We start from the raw sequence: 11164 nt of genomic DNA on the forward strand, positions 1-11164 counted from the left end.
GTAATGCCAGCTCTGTTTACTTGCTAGTTTAATCCTGGGCTTGTTTTTTCATGCAAGATAGATAAGCCGATATAAGGAAGCCATCAGAGGAGTTCTTCTGAAATGAGTTTTTATATACCTGTGTAACTCTCACAGAAGTTGTTTTCCAGAATCCAAGAACTTTTGTTAACTTCTGTATAACCAGCAGCAGTAAGTCTAATTTTATATTTAGTATAAAATGTATCAGCATTTTCATGTGAAATTTCCCAAATGAAGTATTTTCAAGACCCACATTGATAATGCTTTTGCTTTTTATTAGGCCTAATCTATACTATACACCTGTCTAAAACCCAGGCAAGGGTTCAGGCTGTAAAGTAATGTGTGTTTGAAGGTCCCATGCAGTTGTTGCTTCCCTTAGGAAGGGGATCACTATAAGCATCAATTCCATGCTGACGGCAGCACAGCACGAATCCTTTTTAAATGGGAGGTGGTGGATGATTTGCTTCTGCTAAGGTGCTCTTTGTTCCCCACCTCTTCCAAGATAAAGCACCTTTGAACTAAGTCTGTGTACATAGAGATTAAAAGATTGCTGTGGGCAGAGTCAAGTCGGAGAAAATCACTGTTCCCTGGCAACTGGACTCAGCATGGTTTATCGAGAGCTGAAGCCAGCCTGACCAGCAAGTTTCCTGCCTGGACTACATGAACAGTAGGAATCCAGCCAGTACAGTGTCAAAGCCTTCCCATGTGAGCTTTTCAGGTCTTCTACATTAGTTTAGTCCTGTCCTCCTCAAAGCCATTGCAAGCACAGCTTTCCATTCAGTAAGGAGAATAAAGATCTCCATGTGAGGTGAGTAAAGCTAATGTAGTTCTTGGATGTCTTCACTGGTAATGAACTTAAAGGGAAGCAAGTTAACCAAACCTGAAGCCCCTGGATGAAGGAAGAGAAAGAAAGTGGGGTGAAAAAAAAGAACAGTTGACTTCAGGAGGACACTAAAGCAGACATCCAGAGAATCAGTCTAATTTCTGCATGCAAAATGAACTCAGGAATAGGATTTTTAAAAAGAGGTTACAACGCTTATGATGTAAAATTTACAAGTTTTGTTTATTATATTTTGGGTTGTGTGCATTCGTTGTTTGAACGTTTGTCTTGCAAGAGTATTAAAGATACTCTTCAGCAGCTACATATTTTTTTCTGTCGTTTTCTGCTTGCTCTTTTTAAAATTCTTGTTTGGTTTTGTTCCCATGAAATGGATCTTGCACTCTCTAAAAATATATAGAGAGATGATTTGAAGAAGGCATTGCATAATTCATGTTTACTGTTTGCAGAGAATGGGCAGTCTCTTCTTACTGATTGTGTATAAACATCAGAGCCCTGAGGGTGCTAATAAGCCTTACTGGCCCTCATCAACCTCACCTTGGGCCCAGGAGGTCCATTTTTGCCTACCTTGCTGGGGACACTGGGACGGACCCTGGCTGGGAGGGAGCTGCCAGCCCATTTGGCGTCCTGACAGGTTGGTAGTGAAGTGTCTCTTTATCAAATGAGCTTTAGCTTGACTTGGTACAGAAGTAGAAGCCAAATGCCTGTGATGAGAGGGAGCCAGTCCAGAGTGCATCCCTGTGAGAAACTGCTTTGGTTTGTTCTTGCAGGTGCAGACTAGGGAACCTGTGAAAGTATCACACAGGAAGAAATGTCTCTTTCTCTCTGATTTGAATTTTTTTCTAAATGTGAGAAAGCAAAACCAAACCTACCCCTCCCAAACCCCCCAAAACAACAAAAGGAATTCTACCCAAAAGCCAAATGGATTTTGTGGTGGTAATTCAGGAATACTTTTGTGTTTCTGTTCCTAAACACTGGTGGAGCCTTCTGTCCTAACAAGGTTAGTTTTGCTGCGGCTGGTACCCGTCAGAGGTGAGCATCTCTAACTACCTTAAGAATTAAGCTAGCTCTATTGTGAGAGACATTTGAGCAAAGTTATGTTTCCAGCAAAATTTTTCAGATTAATGGTGATTTTATTTCTTTTTATTCCTGGCAAGTTCTCTATTATTCTCCTGCGTTTTAAGAAAGCTAGGAAGAAGGTGATGACTCTTTTCTAAGCATTTAATTGCATACAGAAGGTTTGTGTCCCATTTTGTGAGCATGCAGCTTCCTGGAGATTCCTTGGGAGCTGGAGCTCTCTTAACTCTGTCTGCTATTTGATAGACTTACATGGTAAGCTTCAAATGAATGTGATGGATGACCAGCAGACTTACCCAAAACACCCTCCAGTCATAACCATAAAGACCATCGTTCTACTGATGCAGGGGACTGTAGGCTCCAACTGACAGACCCGCAAGAACAAGCAACCTGGTGAGCTTGTCCTGGCCACCCGCCAGCTCAAGTCTTGCACAGGTTTATGCAGCCTGCATAGTGGCTCCAGTGCATCAATGCAGAGCTGTGCGAAGGAGAGTGCTGCACTATTTCTGCACCTGCCTGCTCTGCAGAGCGGTTTCATTGCAAGATTCAATTTTTCAGTGAGTATGAGTCGTTTGTCCCAAGTTATACCTGATCTTGTTTTTCTTTTTTTGTCTGAAGTTTCTCACATGATAGAAAAAAAAAAAAGGTAGTGAAATGAGAAAAATGATGTGAGGGAGGGGAGGCTGGCAGGAATGGTAATTATTCTTTTTTTATATGATTGCTTGTCTTGTTTTGGTACATCAGACAGGAGGAAATTTGCTTTTGAATGCATTGCTCCTTCCCTAACCTTGTGTACTGATTTAATGAGAAGTTGATGACAAGACAGTATTTAGAAAACAGGGCTGGAATAACATAAATGTGACATACCAGAATGCTTTCTCAATGGTTTTATTTTCATTACATGACAGGCTGTAACAAAATATGTTTAAATGTTGTAGTACTTAAAAATACTGCTAGCTTCTGTTATCATAATGGATTTTATTATGGTCAAGTGATACCAACACTGACAAGCTTGAATATTGTGTGTCCTTATCAGTACTGTTTCAGATATGAGAAAGAATACTTTGCCTGTTCATCAATATAGGGTGTAAGACATTACTATGACGGCCCCTACTTAATTTTTAATTAAAAAAATTTAATTTAATTTTAGTTTAAGAACTCGAAATGGGACAGAAGGGGAAATGAATAATCATATGATCTTTTTTATAAATAGTAGTGTAACTAAAATATTTTTAATTATTTAAATGCATTGTGATTAAATTGAAACTAAAGCCATTTTCTTTTCAGCTTCTGCTTAAATAGTAAATACATCCTGCCGTAAAAGACAAAGGTGTTACTTATGTAACAGGACTTCGTATATCAAGGTGTTTTATCTCTGGTTGTTTTGATATGCTCAGTTATTTTCTCTGCTCCTCTTCACTCTTTAGATTACATTTGGAAAGGACACCTTAGTTTTACGTACATATATCCACACAAATGTGGGTGATAAAGTGATACTTCCCTTGGCTGGAATGGCTCTAGAAGCGAAGCCTGCTCAGTGCATCTGGGGCACATCAGTGAGCTCCAGTACCCTTTCCCGCATGCCTTGTCTTGATGGACTGCTCTGGCTTTGCAGAGTTTGTAGCAGGCTTGTCAGCACATCGTAGGCAAACCCAGCAGTTATCTGTGATATGCAAAGTGGAAAATAAAGAAGAGTTTTCAGAGATAATGTGAAAGGAATTATACTGTTACCAGCAAAATTACTTTCTGCATTCTTGAGAAGTAATATTATAGATTTTGAATTAAGTTCTTTTGTGTTATCTGTCCATGTTTTAATAATTATTACTGAATTTAGGAATGTAATCTGCTTAAAGACAAAAGGTTTCTTAGATTGAGAGAGGATCTTGCACTAACTGATATGACTGTAAAAGGAATTGAGGGAATTAACTTATGCAAAATCACATATAATCGCTTGGGAAAACAATATAACCTCTATGTAAAAGTTATTAGTCAGTCTACTTTTCAGTCTATTGTGTAACAAAGTCATGTGATTCTATGGATTTTCTATCATTTCTTTATCTAAATCCAAAAGTTTGACATGATGATTCTCTGTATTCATGAGGAATGTTGAATTGAAACACCCAAGAAAATGGTTTTCTTCAATTCTAATAACCCTTTCTAAAACAAAAAGTCTTAATAGAATTACTAACAATCTGTTAATAGTTTTGTGTTTTCTGTGTTTAGAAGCATATCCACTTTCAAATTCAAAGCCCAGGAACTCAGCCATTACTCAGTTACTCTTTATTTGGTGCTCTTGTCAGCAGCTACTTTTTCCTAGTCAAATTACATTGGTTATGAGTGGAGAGTGAAAATTTGAGGTGAAAATCACTGGCCTGGAAGTTCTATCAGCATGTGTTACGTTCTTGGAAGGCGAGTGTGCTGAGTATCAGGCAGGCTGCAGTATGAGGCAGTTCATCAGACTGTAGAGGGTGAATGTGGGCGGTTTGGACACCTTTCTAGCACAGCATAGCACCTTCATTGCCTCGGGAGTGGAAGAAATGCAAGTCTAGGCAAGTAAGTCTCTGGGGACAAGCAGAAGTGTAAATAAAACCTTAGAGAGCTCTCCAGGGCTATAGCTGTATTACAGGACATGTTAGTTCTTCAGTGCTGTTGAGTCTAGGTGAGCACCACAGCTGTATCCTGACCCCACACCAGGATGTAATGTGGATTCAAACCAGCTCTGTGGCTTTCCCTAGAAGAAAACCCTGTCTGCAGCTAGAAGGGAGTCATAAGCATGCTCTGCCCAGGTTTCCTCCAGTGGAGCCCCAGCATGCATCCAGGTGATGAACAGCCAGTCCTTTGAGAGGCTGAAATATGAGAAGTTCCAGTGCAAACACTTGATTAACATTGAGTTAAGGTTACCAGCCCCCATTTCCCACTGATCCCAAAGGAATAAGCAGCAAAGACCCATTCTGTCAGTTTGCTGGTGCTTCTTCTTTCAGTCCCTCTTTTCAGACTCAACTATTGCTTTATGCACTCAGGAGCTCTGAATGTTGTTCCTTCCCTGAGCAATCTCTGCTCTACCTAGGCTACCAGCATAAATATAAATATTGGTACAGTTCCAGGGTTGTGGATTTTTTCCAACAAACCACAATTTATGTGGAGACTTGGACAACTGAACCTCTAGAAAGAATATTAATGAGAACCAGAAAAATTTAAGGCATGTATTAAATAATTAAGTAGAACTAAAATAATTAATAAGTATAGAAAGAAAGAATTTAAGTTGTACCAAGCGCTTGTTTCTAAGTTTGTGTTTTTTTTTTTCCCAGTAAGTGAATCGAAATGCTCTCTTCCTTTGCTTGTACTGAAAATCACATGTTGTAATGACCTACAGTGAAGTTCTTACAAAGAAGCTGGAATAATTTCTTGAAAAAAACCCACCACAAGTGGGAGATTTGACTCTCTGTGAAATGCCCAGAGAACTCCCTGTAGGCAGCTTAAGGAGACCTAAATATCTGTGTTTTGTACTTGCTTGAAAGTTCCACTGACTGATGCAATACTTCCATTATGTCTTTGCTGGTTTAGCTCAAAATTCTTGTGGTTGCTTGGTTGCAGGACTCCTTGCACCAGCATTTTTAACTGTTGCAAGATGGAAGTGTTACTCTATGTATTTTTAAAGACTGATGCCGTGCCCTGGCATTAAACCCCCTGTCATCTTTGCCTCCAGATAGGGGATATGCTTGCATAATCATGCAGATAAAGTGCGTTATGCACTCCTAGGACTGCTATGAACTCTTTAACAAAGTAGGCAGTTGTGAAGACTTGCAGTAAGTAAACAACTGGCCACGTGGCAATTTGCTACCGGTTAAGTTCAAACCACAACACCCTCCCATGCCTCCACCACCCAGCATCGGGATGGGGGAGAGAATTGGAAAAAAGAAAACTCGTGGGTTGAGATAAAGACAGTTTAATAGGTAAAGCAAAAGCTGTGAATGCAAGCAAAGCAAACCAAGGAATTGATTCACTGCTTCCCATCGGCAGGCAGGTGCTCAGCCATCTCCAGGGAAGCAGGGCATCACGCGTAATGGTGACTTGGGAAGACAAATGTCATCACTCTGAACGTCCCCCCCTTCCTTCTTCTTCTCCAGCTTTATATGCTGAGCACGATGCCAAATGGTATGAGACTGACCTCTGGTCAGCTGAGGTCAGCTCTCCCAGCTGTGTCCCCTCCCAACTTCTTGTGCAGCCCCAGTGTCCTTGCTGGTGGGGTGGTGTGAGAAGCAGAAAAGGCCTTGACTCTGTGAAAACACTGCTCAGCAGTAACAAAAACATCCTTGCATTTTGACACTGGTTTTAGCACAAATCCAAACCATGGCCCCATACAAGCTACTATGAAGAAAATTAACTCTCTCCTAGCCAAAACCAGGACAACATCGTTATGAGCCAGGCCTCTCAGTTACATACTTCTCTTCTAACTGTTGTGCCATTGATAAATTACATATGAAAACTTCAATTATTTTTTTTCTGCTGGCAGCACTGATGAAAACATAGATATGAAGGCAATGGCTGATCCCCTGGGGAGTTCCCTCCATGACAATTACTACTGCCACACCTTGACTCTTCCCTTTTCAAGCATCTGCTGTCATGCCTCATGAGCTGGCTTCCCACTCAGCCTTGCAATTCTGGTTTTGCAATATAACTCAGCTTTCTCTGCTCTGCCATGATAGTTGATTTCCAAGATGGTGATAAGCATATTGAAACAAAACAACAGACTAATGTGATGTAACCGAATGCTGCAACATTAGTTTTGCATTTTCCATTTCCAATTTTCCACTATTTTAACCTTTCTGGATCAAAAGTTCTTGCATACCCTGCCACTTACAGTTTGATTGGTTTTGAATATATCTTCCTCAATAGAAGAATTTCTGTTCTCCAATTGTATAATATATACATTTAAAAAAAATACTGTAGAATTTTTTTTCTGCAGAAAAGCTTGTCTGTTCCTCGAACTATTTTAGATGGCCCAAAGAAAGATATTACCTCTTGCAGTGGCTCTTGCCCTACTTCAAGATTACTACCTAACAGGCCTGCAACTTCATACACCAGTTACTCTGGAATTTAGGATAGAAACTGCTTGGCCTCCATGAATGAAATATGCTGAAAATTTAAGAATTTTGCTTTCTTCTTAGGTATTGTAATTTCCTGGATCATATCTTTATTTCTATCAGTCTTGCTGCCCTCTCCTCCCATGGTTGCCATTGTGGCTCATTCTGATTGCACTGAATTCCTATTTCATTGGTCATTGTTATGCCTAAAGAACATTTAATAAAATGTCTTAATTTACCTTGTGAAACTACACTCCATCTGACTTTTGCCAGTGCTTGTGGTTATGACCTTTAGAACAGATCTTTGTTTACCAGTCAGTCCTGTGTCCCATTTCTCTAATGTTTCTTGCCAGGACAGATTCCCCCAGCTTTAAGCCTTCCGACATGCAGGTAAAGTAGGAGAAAGTAAATTTGTTGGAAGCGTGAAAACCGATGAATCATGTTCTTTGGGGGAAGGAAGGATAGATTTTGCCATAAAAAGTGTGCCTTCTACTAGAAACCTTCCAGAAGTACAAATTACTTCCTATGCTCTGCTGGTGAATAATTTGTAACTGCAAGATGCTTGATTACCACACTTACAAGTCCAGAGAAATCCTTGTAAGATGGATGTCTGCAAGGTGCAAATGCTAAGCTAGTTGCTCGGTGTTAAAACCAAAAGTGGGATTGCTCAGTAAAATGGAATTACACATTCTCAGCACTGCAAGCACATTTAGATGGCCTTGACATTCCTAGTATTCTGGTTAGGGATGATAGGTACCAAAACAGACTGTTTTATGCAGCTTTAACTGTATCTAACTAATCACCTGTAATTACATTTCTTGATATTTTTTCTTGTAGCTTTAAAAGTTTTGTACATACAACAATATTCTTAATGTCTTTCTTAAAGTTATCTTGTGCAACAAAAATTAGAGTAGAAATGGCAGAAAAATATACATAAAGGGCTTTAAAATTTTGTTAGGTTTTTATTTGGCCTGTTCAGTTTCAGATGAGAAAGATATACAATCAATACGTATTGCAGCCAAAACCAAAAAATAAGATTGTGGCTACAAACCACATAGTTTTGCCCTAAATATACTTCCGGATGTCTTAGAAACACCCTGTGACTATAGTCTTTTTTCACGTAGAAGGGATGATTAACCAGGAGCAGGTAAAACACAAGATTACTGAATTCTATCATTTCCTTTTCAGAAGTAGCGATTATGTTTGCTTGTCATTGTCACTTGTCCTAAAAACAAATTAGGGCAATGCTTGCCCTGATTTTTGCAGGTTGTCAGCTGGTGTGGAGGATCTGGTGTCCACACAATGCATGTTTCAAGAGCCTTTATTTCAGACAAACTGCTGTCAGGTACTGTTGACAGCATGCCCAAGTGGCTGGAGCTTGTGTTCAAGTTTTGCCTCTTCTGAAAAGAATTTGTTTCATGAGCTCCAGGATTGTTTGGTGATACACAGTGGGGGGCGGTGTGTGTGTGTGGGTGTGTGTGTGTGTGAGAGGCAGATGAGCTTTAAACACACGATCCTGCTCCAAAAGAAAATGCTAATGCAGCCACACACATACACCTGAAGGAAATGAATACATGTGAAAAGGGAAAGTCATCAGTATTATAAATATAGGTGATCTTATAAAAAAACTACTGAAGGATGCAGAAAACCAAGTTTGTGGTAATTAAAACCAATGGTCTAAATTCATCCCAGGTACCTTCCATCCCATCCCTACCTAAGTGAATACTCTCAGTCTGATTTCGTTCTAACTCAAAAGGATTGAATTGTTTATTGCAGGTACCTTTCTCCCTTCATTGGTTATATAACATTTTTCAAATGAATAAAGCTGATGCGTGGGGCCATCTAACAGAAAAAGGACTTCACAGAGATACCTTATTCAGCAAATACAACATTTTGGAAAAATGCAACATACCAAATGCTACCCCCAAGTCCAGCTGCTTCATCTGCACAGATGTAGCCTTCTTTCAACACCTCATCAGTTGCAGAAAAATAAGCCATGTCATGATCGTTGCTCTGCTGCAATCCATTTTCAAGGCTAGCACCGGTAAGTTGTGTTAGAGCCCTCCCTGTGTTAATTACAACAGATCATTCTATCTTGAAGCTTTATGAAACAAAATATTTCTGAACGTTTGTATAGATTAAAAAAAAAAAAAAAGAGGTAAATTCCACTGCCCAGATCTGATCAGGAGGGTGTTTGGAAAACTCTTTGCTTAGCATCACTTTCATTGCTGGAGCTGGTGGTTTTTGGTCTGCTTTGAAGTGTTCTTGGTGACCCCATCAAATATTCATTCAGGCTGGCATCAATGTCCGATTTCCTTGGACAACCCACGTCTCTGCTCCTTCCTGGAATCTTTCTCTTGTGACTGCCATGTTCTGTATATTTTGCTGTCTTGTGAAATCCAGCCATTTCAGCTGATATTCTGTCAGCTTTATTATAACATGTTTTTTCTAAATTCTGATTCACATTGATCACTGAATATTGGAATGACTGAATAGTTTTCATTTTACCTATTCATTCTGGTAATGTTTTAACTTCTTTTATACCAGAAAAATTTTTATTAGAAACATTTGTTCACTATTAATGGTATTATAATGAGATATGAGGAAAAAAAATACTGCATACAGCAGAACCTCTAGTGTGTATGTCTCAGAAATAATTCTTCAAAAATGTTTTTTTCTAAATCAGTGCTTCTATAAAACTGTAGTAGATCAGAATAGGGAACACCTCACTTGCCTTTATGATACTCAGATTTAAGTCATAGATGTTTGTTGGTGGTGACAAATAACAATGCAGAGACTAGAAATCTTGTATAAAAATTATTTGACCCAATGCAGTGAGTTCATAAGAAACATTTCCAAAATAAAATAGGCATATAATTGATGACCGAAGAGAGACTACCTGACTGAATAAATCCTGCTGTCTTTGCTGAGCCAGGAATGAACTCATTCCATGTTCCTCCCAACATTTTAATGTCTGGAGCTGTTACAACATGCCTCCAGCCAGCACCGCATACCTTGCATTGATGGAGGACAATATATGCAGGCATAGCAGGGTGTAATCTCTCATTTTTGCTTATCTGTGGCTACCACGTGGTGGGTGGGATGCTTGAACATGTTTCTGTTTGGTAAATACAATAATACCAGAAAGTGGAATGAAAAATAAGGATGGAAGGAGCAGGACATGTCTGGATTATTCTCCACAGTTTTTGCAGAATACTTGTAATTTCCTTAGCAAAGGTGATAATGACGTATTTTAACAATAATGAGAACACCTACCTTGATAATTCTAAAAGGTCCATGATTGCTGCCTGCTTTGGAAGGAACCTAAGAAAGAGCTTTCCTCTACCTTACTATCTATTTTAGTAGTTAGTCAAGATAGTCAACACCTAAGTGACAATGCAGCCTTAAAAACGCCCATATCCGATTCTGTGTTCACCACGCTACATTTGAAGAACTTCTACTTTGAAGAACTCTGACGCCAGCATTGGTGTGCAAGTGAAACAAAGAACTAAGAAACACCAAAATGTAGTGAACATACTGTTCTCAGAACAGCCACAAGCTAAGTAACCTCTAGAAAAGGTCAGGGCTACTTAGTAGCTGTGAAGGTTGCAGGTAAACACTTAGGGGCTAAATGGGATTACAGAATCACAGAATCACGTAGGTTGGAAAGGACCTTGAAGATCATCCAGTCCAACCATTAACCTAACACTGACAGTTCCCAACTACACCATATCCCTCAGCGCTATGTCGACCCAAGTCTTAAACACCTCCAGGGATGGGGACTCCACCACCTCCCTGGGCAGCCCATTCCAACGCCTAACAACCCGTTCTGTAAAGACATGCTTCCTAACATCTAGTCTAAACCTTCCCTGGCGCAACTTGAGGCCATTCCCTCTTGTCCTATCGCTTATTACTTGGTTAAAGAGACTCATCCCCAGTTCTCTGCAACCTCCTTTCAGGTAGTTGTAGAGGGCGATGAGGTCTCCCCTCAGCCTCCTCTTCTCCAGACTAAACACTCCCAGTTCCCTCAGCCGCTCCTCGTACGACATGTGCTCCAGACCCTTCACCAGCTTCGTTGCCCTTCTCTGGACACGCTCGAGTAATTCAATGTCCTTTTTGTAGTGAGGGGCCCAAAACTGAACACAGT

This window comes from Strix aluco, chromosome 2 (genome assembly GCF_031877795.1).
Source record: "Strix aluco isolate bStrAlu1 chromosome 2, bStrAlu1.hap1, whole genome shotgun sequence".
Taxonomy (NCBI): domain Eukaryota; kingdom Metazoa; phylum Chordata; class Aves; order Strigiformes; family Strigidae; genus Strix; species Strix aluco.